General features: G+C 37.9%; 1 pseudogene; it reads right to left on the reverse strand.

Moving 5' to 3' along the window:
- Window positions 1-9,839: 9,839 nt before the first annotated feature.
- On the reverse strand, window positions 9,840-10,770 carry LOC140516829 (olfactory receptor 5D18-like; annotated as a pseudogene).
- Between the last annotated feature and the right edge of the window lie 365 nt (window positions 10,771-11,135).

Consider the following 11,135-nt stretch of genomic DNA (forward strand, 5'->3'; position numbering starts at 1 on the left):
CTCCATGCAAAACAGAACAAGACTAATTTCTTTTCTAAATGACAGTTCTTGAAAAAGTGGAATACTACTAACATTGCATGCCTCACTTCAGATCCACACCTACTCTAGTTTAAATAATGCCAGTTTCTTCATCTGAATTTTATAAGTCATGGATTTGTGACTGCCCACCATTCTAGTTCTTTTCTGGATATTAACCACTCTACCAATGTCCTTTATAAAATATGGTGCTCCAAACTGAAGACAATAATTTGGAGCACAAATTATTAATATTTTTCTGCCATTAACCTCTTTCTTGATTTAACTAAAATATGATATGTTACATTCATTTTCCTCTAAAACGTGTCATAACACTCACAGTTTTGTAGCTTGTCAAAATCAATTTTGGGGGGGAGGAGCCAGGATGGCGGAGTAGAAAGACACACATATGCTAGCTCTGAAACCCACAGCCCATAAAATATCTGTAAAGAAGAACTCCGAACAAATTCGGGAGCAGCAGAAGCCACAGAACAACGGAGCAGACGAGATTTCTGTTCCAGAGAGACCTAAAAACCTGACACGAAAGGTCCATTGCGCACTGGACCTGCAGCACAGCCCAGCCCTGCCTTGGCTGCTTGGCACCGAGAGGAGCAGATCACAGAAGGCTTCAGGGACAGAATCTCCAGCAGCCACACAGGTCCCTCCACCCACAGGTGACAAGGGACAGTGAGAGAGTCTTTTTGGGTGGCCAACAGGGTAGTGGGGTGTCCCCGTGGCTCGGGCCCCCTCAGGAGGCAGCAGCAGGGGTGGCAGTGGACAGGGTCTCCCAAAGCAGGCAGGAGATCGGATCCATTGTTGAAGGTCTCCACACACACTCCCTGAGGGAACTAAGTCCCGTGTGGCGGCCCTGCCCCCACCTGAGCACCTGAACTTAATCTCACACTGAATAGCAGCCCTGCCCCAGCCCAACACCCTGAGGCTGGGAAGCAGCATTTGAATCTCAGACCCCAAGGGCTGGCTGGGAGGATCTGAAGGCAAGGTGGGGGTGGAGAGAACACTCAGAAGTCAAGTCACTGGCTGGGAAAATGCCCAGAAAAGGGGAAAAAAATAAGACTATAGAAGGTTACTTTCTTGATGAACAGATATTTCCTCCCTTCCTTTCTCATGAGGAAGAACAATGCTTATTATCAGGGAAAGACACAGAAGTCAAGGCTTCTGTATCCCACACATGGAAAATAAATATTCTATGGGCTCAGGCCATGGAAGAGCTCAAAAAGGGTTTCGAAAATGAAGTTAGAGAGGTGGAGAAAAAACGGGGAAGAGAAATAAGAGAGATGGAAAAAAGCGTGGAAAACAGGTCAACAGCTTGCTAAAGGAGACCCAAAAAAATGCTGAAGAAAATAACACCTTGAAAAATAGGCTAACTCAAGTGGCAAAAGAGGTTCAAAAAAGCCAATGAGGAGAAGAATGCTTTCAAAAGCAGAATTAGCCAAATGGAAAAGGAGGTTCAAAAGCTTACTGAAGAAAATAGTTCTTTCAAAATTAGAATGGAACAGATGAAGGCTAATGACTTTATGAGAAACCAAGAAATCACAAAACAAAACCAAAAGAATGAAAAAATGGAAGATAATGTAAAATATCGCATTGGAAAAACAACTGACCTGGAAAAGAGACCAAGGAGAGACAATTTAAAAATCGTGGGATTACCCGAAAGCCATGATCAAAAAAAAGAGCCTAGACATCATCTTTCATGAAATTATCAAGGAAAACTGCCCTGAGATTCTAGAACCAGAGGGCAAAATAAGTATTCAAAGAATCCACAGATCACCGCCTGAAAGAGATCCAAAAAGAGAAACTCCTAGGAACATTGTGGCCAAATTCTAGAGTTCCCTGGTCAAGGAGAAAATATTGCAAGCAGCTAGAAAGAAACAATTCAAGTATTGTAGAAATACAGTCAGGATAACACAAGATCTAGCAGCTTCTCTGTTAAGGGATCGAAGGGAGTGAAATAGGATATTCCAGAAGTAAAAGGAACTAGGACTAAAACCAAGAATCCCCCACCCAGCTAAACTGAGTATAATACTTCAGGGGAAAAAAATTTCAATGAAATTGGGGACTTTCAAGCATTCTTGATGAAAAGACCAGAGCTGAAAAGAAAATTTGACTTTCAAACACAAGAATGAAGAGAAGCATGAAAAGGTGAACAGCAAAGAGAAGTCCTAAGGGACTTACTAAAGTTGAACTGTTTACATTGCTACATGGAAAGATAATATTTGTAACTCTTGAAACTTTTCAGTATCTGGGTAGTGGGTGGGATTACACACACACACACACACACACACACACACACACATGCACACACACAGAGATAGAGAGCACAGAGTGAATTGAATAGTATGGGATCATATCTTAAAAAATGAAATTAAGCAGTGAGAGAGAAATATATTGGGAGGAGAAAGGGAGAAATGGAATGGGGCAAATGATCTCTCATAAAAGAGGCAAGCAAAAGACTTTTTAGTGGAGGGAAAAAGAAGGGAGGTGAGAGAAAAACATGAAGTTTACTCTCATCACATTCCACTAAAAGAAGGAATAAAATGCACACTCATTTTCGTATGAAAACCTATCTTACAATACAGGAAAGTGGGGGATAAGGGGATAAGCAGGGTGGGGGGGGGTAATGGAAGGGAGGGTAGTTGGAGGAGGGAGCAATCTTGGGGAAGGATAGGATCAAAAGAGAGAATAGAAGCAATGAGGGGCAGGATAGGATGGAGGGAAATATAGTTAGTCTTATACAACATAACTATTATGGAAGTCATTTGCAAAACTACACAGATATGACCTATATTGAATTGCTTGCCTTCCAAAGGGAATGGGTGGGGAGGGAGGGATGAAGAGAAGTTGGAACTCAAAGTATTAGGAACAACTGTCGAGTACTGTTCTTGCTACTAGGAAATAAGAAATACAGGTAAAGGTGTGTGGAATGTTATCTGGCCCTACAGGACAAAAGAGAAGATGAGGACAAGGGAAGGGAGGGATGATAGAAGAGAGGGCAAATTGGTGATTGGGGCAATTAGAATGCTTGGTGTTTTGGGATGGGAGGATGGGACAAGTGGGGAGAAAATTTGGAACCCAAAATTTTGTGAAAATGAATGTTAAAAGCTAAATAAATTAATAAAAAAATCAATTTGGGGGCACAGCGAAGAAGTCAGAGTAAAATCAGGGACTTCCCTGAGGTCTTCCCCAATACTCACCAAATAGCTGTAAAAAATGACTCTAAACAAATTCCAGAACAACAAAACCCACAAAAATGACACAGTAAAAAGAATTCCCCGTCCAAGTCAACCTGTAAAATCCACTGCAAAGTTCTTTCGTGCAGCAGGGAGCAGAGCATGGTCTGGCATGGGCACAGACAAGCAGGAGCAGGCCTCAGTGGACTGCATCATTGGCAGCTATGGTAGTTTCCCGACTTTTCAGGCACCAGACACTGGGAAAGTCAGTGGGGGAGATATATGGGACCTGAGCAGGGGAGGAACTCCAGTGTGGCTGGTTCCACATCACCTCCAGGGGGTGGGGGTGGGTGCCAGTCGTTGGCTCAGCAGGAGCAGCAGCCTCGGAAGCATCAGGAGAAACTGCTTCTGAAGCTTTTGGCCAACAGACAGTGGGAGATTAAGTGGCTGAAACAAAATCCCTGAAAACTGGGACAGTACCCCCACCCTCACTCCCCACTCCTAAAGGAAGCAGAATCCTGCATTGACACAGTTAGAAAGTCAAGTCTTTGGCTGGGAAGATGACTAAGCATCATAAAATAACTCAGACTATAGAATCTTACTTTTGTGACAAGGAAGTTGAAGGCATAGAACCAGAAGACGACAAAACAATCAAAGCTCTTAAATCAAAAGCCTCCAAGAGGAATATGAGTTGGTTGAAGGCAATGAAGGAGCTCAAAAAGGATTTTGAAAGTGAAGAAAGGGAAGTAGAGGAAAAATTGGGAAGAGAAATGAGAGTGGTGTAAGAAAATCATGAAAACTGAGTTAACAAGAGCTAAAAGAGACTCCCCCAAAATACTGAAGACAGTAACACATTAAAAAATAGACTCAATCAAATGACAAAAGAAGATGAAAAAGGAGGGACAGAGCCAAGATGGAGGAGTAGAAAGGCGCACCTATCATAGCTCTTCCATCACAGCCAATAAAATACCTGTAAAAGATGACTCTAAACAAATTCTAGAGCAGCAGAGGCCACAAAAAGACAGAAAGAAAGAGATTTCCAGCCCAAAGCAGCCTGGAAGGCCGAGAGGAAAGGTCTACCACATGGGGCACGAAGTGGAGTGTAGCCCATGGAGCCCAGCTCAGCCTTGGCCTTGTGGCACCAGCAGGAACAGAACCAGAATGGGCCTTGGTGGCAGAATCTCCAGGAAGCAGCTGCGGTTCTCAGATCCCTCAAACCCCAGAATCCAAAGATAGCTTCAAAGGTCAGCGTGAAAGTTTTTTCACCTGGGTGAGAAGAGAGCAGGGCCCTCCCCTATCCCTGGCCCCAGGTGGTGGTGGCAGCGGCAGCAGAAGCAGCGTCCATTTTTGGAGACTCCTACCTAAAAGCCTTGAGGGAACTGAACTGTTGATCGGGGTCTCAGGCAAGAGTGATGACCCTGGGATGAGGAAAAGTGCGAGCTACTGTAGTCGAGCTGGTGAAGGCTCTGGAAAGGAATTTTACTTGCAGATCCGGAGCAGAAAAGCTTTGATAGCTCCTAGACCAGAGTGCAGGCCAGAAGGGGAGTTTACTCCTCTCCCATGATTGTGCCACCTTGGAGGAATTGAGAACTTACAAGTACCCAAAGAATACCCCCGTCTTGACAAAGGACTCAAAAGTCAAGTAAATGGCTAGGAAAATGTCCGAAAAAGGGAAAAAATAAGACTATAGAAGGATGCTTTCTTGGTGAACAGGTATTTTCTTTTTTTATTACTTTTATTTATTTTCAGTAGTCTACAATCACTACAGTATAACTTAGATTTTTCTCTCCCTCCCCCCCTCCCTCCCCGCGATGGAATAAAATTTTATATAGGTTCTACACATACATTCCTATTAAATGCATTTTGACTATAGTCATGCAGTGTAAAAGAATTAAAATGAGTGGGAGAAATCATAAAACAAACGAAAACGTAATACACAAATGAAAGTGGTCTGCTCTATTCTGCGATTGAATTCCATAGTTCTTTCTCTAGATTTGAAATGCATTTTGCCTTAAAAAACCATTGGGAATTTTTCCAAGTCCTTGCATTGCAATGAAGCTTCAAGTCTACCAGAAAAAAAAAAAAAAACTCGCACACTGCTGTCTTTGCAGTGCACAAAGATCTCCTGGTTCTGCTCCTTTCACTCAGCATCAGATCATATAAGTCTTTACAGGCCTTTCTGAAGTCTTCCTGTCTATCATTTCATACAGCACAATAGCATTGCATTACATTCATACACCACAATTTATTCAGCCATTCTCCACTTGATGGACATCCCCTTGATTTCCAGGTTTTGGCCACCACAAAGAGTGCTGCTAAAAATATTTTTGTACGTGTGAGACCCTTTCCCATTTTTGTGATCTCTTGGTGATACAGTCCTAGAAGCAGTATTGCTGGATCAAAGGGTATGCATATTTTTGTAGCCCTTTGGGCATAGTTCCAAATTATTCTCCAGAATGGTTGGATCAGCTCACAGCTCCACCAAGAATGAATTAGTGTTCCAACTCTCCAAAAACTACTTCAACATTTATCATCTTCCTCTTCTGTCATGTTTGTCAATCTAATAGATGTGATGTGGTATTTCAGAGTTATTTTGAATTGCATCTCTCTAATCAATAGTTATTTAGAGTATTTTTTCATATGACTATAGATATCTTTAATTTCTCCCTCTGAAAACTGCCTGTTCATATCCTTTGACCATTTATCAATTGGGGAATGACTTGTATTTTTGCACATTTGACTCAGTTCTCTACAAATTTTAGAAATGAGGCCTTTATCACAGACATTGTCTTCAAAAATTTTCCCACTTTCCTGCTTCTCTCCGAATCTTGGTTGCATTGCGTTTGGTTGTGCAAAAACTTTTCAGTTCAATGTAATAAAAATTATCCATCTTGCACTTCATAATGCGTTCTATCTCTTCTCTATTCAAAACTTCTTTCCTTCTCTACCAATCTGATAAATACATTATTCCTAGCTCCTCCAATTTGCCCATAGTATCAATCTTTATACCTGGATCGTGTACCCATTTGGATTTTATTCTTGTGTACAGTGTCAGGCGTTGGTTTATGCCTAGTTTCTGCTACATTGTTATCCAGTTTTCCGAGCAACTTTTGTTGAACAGAGAGTTCTTATTCCAGAAGCTGGTGTCCTCAGGTTTTTCAAACAGTAGACTTCTAAATTCTTTGCCTACTGCATCTTGAGTACCTAGCATATTCCATTTGTCTACTCTTCTGTTTCTTAGCCAGTACCAAGTGATTCTGATTATTGCTGCTTTGTAATGCAATTTCAGATCTGGTAGCTCTAGGCACCATCCCTAACATTTCTTTTCATTGGTCTCCTTGATATTCTGGACCTTTTGTTCTTCCAGATGAATTTTGATATTATTTTTTCCAGCTCTAGAAGATAACTATCTGATAGTTTAATTGGTATGGCACAAAATAAGTAAATTAATTTAGGTAGAATTGTCATTTTTATTATATTGGCTCGGCCTGCTCATTAGCAACTGAAGTTTTTCCACTTACTTAGATCTGACTTTTTTTGTGCCAGAAGTGTCTTATAATTATGTTCATATAGTCTGTGGGTTTGTTTTGGCAGGCAAACCCCCAAATATTTTATAGTGTCTATCCTAGCTTTAAATGGGATTTGTCTTTCTATCTCTTGCTGTTGGGCTTTGTTGCTAATATATAGAAATGAAGAAGACTTCTGCGGGTTTATTTTGTAACCTGCAACTTTGCCAAAGTTGTTTATTATTTCAAGTAGTTTTTCATTGAATCTCTTCAATTCTGTAAGTATATCATCAGCAAGGAGTGATAACTTAGTTTCCTCTTTGCCTATTCTAATTGCTTCAATTTCTTTATCCCATCTAATTGCTAAAGCTAGCATTTCTAGTACCATATTGTATAATAATGGTGATACTGGACATCCTTGTGTCACCCCTGATCTTGTTAATCTAGCTTATCTCCATTGCATATAATGCTTGCTAAAGGTTTTAGGCAGATTCTGCTAATTATTTTATGGAAAATTCCCTTTATTCCTATGCTCTCTAGTGTTTTTAATAGGAATGGGTGTTGTATTTTGTCAAAAGCTTTTTCTGCATCTATGGAGAAAATCATGTGGTTTCTGTTAGTTTTGTTGTTGATATGATCGATAACGCTAATAGTTTTCCTACTATTGAACCAGCCATGCATTCCTGGTATGGATCCTACCTGATCATAGCGTATTACTCTCGTGATGATTTGCTGTATTCTTTTTGCCAAAATCTTAATTAAAATTTTTACATCTATATTCATTAGAGAACTTGAACTATAATTTTCTTTCTCTGTTTTACCTCTTCCTGATTTAGGTATTAAAACCGTATTTGTATCATAAAAAGAATTTGGGAGGACTCCACCATTTTCCCAAAATAGTCTGTATAGTATTGGAATAAACTGTTCTTAAAAATTTTGCTAGAATTTGCTCGTAAATCCATCTGGCCCTGGAGATTTTTTCCTAGGGAGTTCATTGATGGCTTGTTCATTTTTTTTTCTGAAATGGGGTTGTTTAATTATTAAGCTTCCCCTTCTGTTAATCTGGGAAATTTATATTTTTTCAAATTCTCACCAATCTCATTTAGATTGTCGAATTTATGGGCATAAAGTAGCGCAAAGTAATATTTGTAATTCAGGAAATACTTGTACAAGTTGTATATGAACAAAAATTGTATCTGTGTATACACACCAATGGATGTAGATAATGATAGAATTTGGTTTTGGAATTAAAATTTGGAGCTAGAATTTGAATGGAAATTGCAATTTGAAGTAGGAATTTAGAATTGGAATTTGCACTTTTGTATTTGAAATTTGGAATTGAAATTTGAATTTCATATTTGCAATTGAAATTAAAAACTGGAATTATGAATGGGAATTTGAGTTTTGGAGTAAGAATTTAGAATTGGAATTTGGAATTGGAATTTGGAGGAGGAATTTGATTTGGAGAAGGAATTTGGAGATGGAATATGTAACAGGAATTTGGAATTGGAGCTGGAATTTGAAGTAGGAATTTAAAATTGAAATTTGGAATTGGAATTTGAAACTGGCATACGGAATTGGAAACTGGAAATGGAATTTGGAATTGAAATTTGGAACTGGAATTTGGGAATTGTAATTCGGAATTGTAATTGTAATTTGGTATTTGGAAATGAAATTTGGAACTAGAATTTGTAACTGGAATTTGGATATTGAAGTAAGGATTTTGAATCTGAATTTAGAATTGGAATTTGGAGTAGGAATTTAGAATCGGAATTCGTAATTGGAATATGGAGTAGGAATTTGGAATTGCAGTATGGAGTTGGAAGCTGGAATTTAAAAATACAATTTGTCTTTTGAAATTGGAATCGAAATGGGAATTTCGATTTTGCATTAAAAATTTAGAAATGCAGTTTGGAATTTTAATTCGGAATTGGATTTTGGAGTAGGAATTTGGAATTGGAAGTTGAATTTGGAATTTGGAGTAGGAATTTAGAATGGGAATTTGGAGTAGGAATTTGGAATCAGAGTATAGAATTGGAATTTGGTATTTGGAAAAGAAATTTAGAACTTGAATTTGTAATTGCAATTTGGATTTTAGAGTAGGAATTTCTAATCAGAATTTGGAATTGGAATTTGGAAGCTGAATATGGAATGAAAACTTGGAATTGGAATTTGGAAATGGAATTTGGAATTGAAATTTGGAACTGGAATTTTGCAACTGGAGTTGGAATTGGGAATTGGAATTAGAATTTCCTATTTGGAAATGAAATTTGGAACTGGAAGTTGTAACTGGAATTTGGGTTTTGAAGTAAGAATTTCCTATCAGAATTTGAACCTGGAATTTGGAGTAGGAAATACAAATTGGAATATGGAGATGAAATTTGCAATCAGGATTTGGAATTGAAATTTGGAGTAGGAATTTAGAATTGCAATTTGAAATTGGAATTTGGAATTAAAGTTTGGAATTGACATATGGAATTAGAATTTTGGAATTGAAATTATAATTTGGAATTGGAATTTGGTGTTAGAATTTGGAATTTTGAGTTGTTATTTGGTATTGGAATTTGTAATTAGAACTTGTAATTGGAATTTGGAATGGGAATATTGAATTGGAATTTTGAGTAAGAATTTATAATTGTAAGTGGTAATTGAAATATGGAGTAGGAATTTGGAATTTGCAATTGGAATATGGAATTGGAAGTTGGAATTTTGAATTGCAATTTTGCACTGGAGTTTTTAATTGGAATGAGAATTTCAATTTTGGAGTAAGAATTTAGAATTGGAATTAGAAATTTTGATTTAGAATTAGAATTTAGAATTCGAATTTCTAATTGGAATTTGGAATTGGCATATGGAATTGGATTGAATTTTTTTCTTTTCACTTTTCACATCCTTGTTTTACTTAGGCATGGCACTGTTCTATAAGATATGAAGGAGCTAAAAGTCTGACCACAAAATGAGTCTAAGAGCTTCTACCTATATTCATTGTTCATTTAAGGGAATGGAGTCATCAATTGCAACATTATGTAAGCAACAAATGTTGTTGTTGATTAGTTTATGTTGTTGTAGTTGTTGTTTTTGTTTATATTTTTGGTGGTGCTGGTGATGATGGTAATAATCTAATGAGAAATCATTTTTTGTCCATTAACTTCCTGAGTGTTTCCTTCAAATCCTTGTTCCTCAGACTATATATTAGGGGGTTCAGCATAGGAATGACTACTGTGTAGAAAACAGAGCCCACTTTGATGGTGAACCAGGAGCTTTTACTATTGGGTATACAGTAGAGGAAATGGACTCTTGCATAGAATATTCCAACAGCTGTCAGGTGAGAGGCAGAAGTGGAGAAGGACTTATGCCTTGCCCCAGCAGAATGAATCTTCATGAGAGCTACAAAAATAAATATATAAGAGGTGAATAAGATAATAAGTGTGCTCAAAATATTAAAATTTTCAACTATAAAAAACATCAGCTCACTGAAGTGCTTATCAGAGCAAGAGGCAGAGAGTATGCCAGAATGCTCATAGAAAAAATTATTAATAATAGTATTCCCACAAAAAGATAATACAAGGAGATAGTAAGTGAAGAGCAGAGAGAAGACTATGCCCCAGGAATACCCTGCAGCCATGAGGAGGACACAACGTTTCTGGAACATGACAACCATATTTAAAGGGGGTTACAAATGGCCACAAAACGATCATATGCCATCACTACCAACAGGAACGTGTCAGTCAAAGCACAGGTAGCAGTAAAGAAAAATTGCGTGATGCAAGTAACGATAGAAATTGTCCTATCTTCTGCAACTAAATTTTCCAACAGCTTTGGTGCAACAGCAGTACAGTAACAGAAATCCACAAAGGACAAGTGTTTTAGGAAAAAAAATACATTGAAGAGTGCAATTTTGGGTTCGTTATAATGTTTACAATCATTCCAAGTTTCCCTATCACAGTAATTGCTTAGATAGCCAAGAAAAGCAGAAAGAGAAGAATCTGAAATTTTGGGTAGTCAGGAAATCCTAACAGAATAAACATAACTGCAGCACTCTGATTTCTGTCAGAGATCATCAGGGCTAAAGTTAAGAGGAAATCGAAAAGATATCCTGAAAAACAGAATAGTAAAATAATAAGGACACAAACAATGAGATGAAGAAGATAGATTTATATAAATGACAAAGGATATTAAAAGGAATTTATCACTTCTCTGATAAAAGGAAAGTTTTCTGGGTGGAAAAAAGGTAAATCTTAAAGTCAGAAAGTTCCAGATTTTATATTCTTTGTAATATTTTGTGTCCCTGCATTAGTTACTTATCATTTTGGTGGCTCACACAATTTACAATTACTCCAAGTTACAGATCAGATGCCAATCTAACTTAGAAGAGTAAATTTCACAAAGAAAACTCATTATAGTAAGCTATGAATTTAGATAACAT

The sequence above is a fragment of the Notamacropus eugenii genome, chromosome Y (assembly GCF_028372415.1).
Source record: "Notamacropus eugenii isolate mMacEug1 chromosome Y, mMacEug1.pri_v2, whole genome shotgun sequence".
NCBI lineage: Eukaryota > Metazoa > Chordata > Mammalia > Diprotodontia > Macropodidae > Notamacropus > Notamacropus eugenii.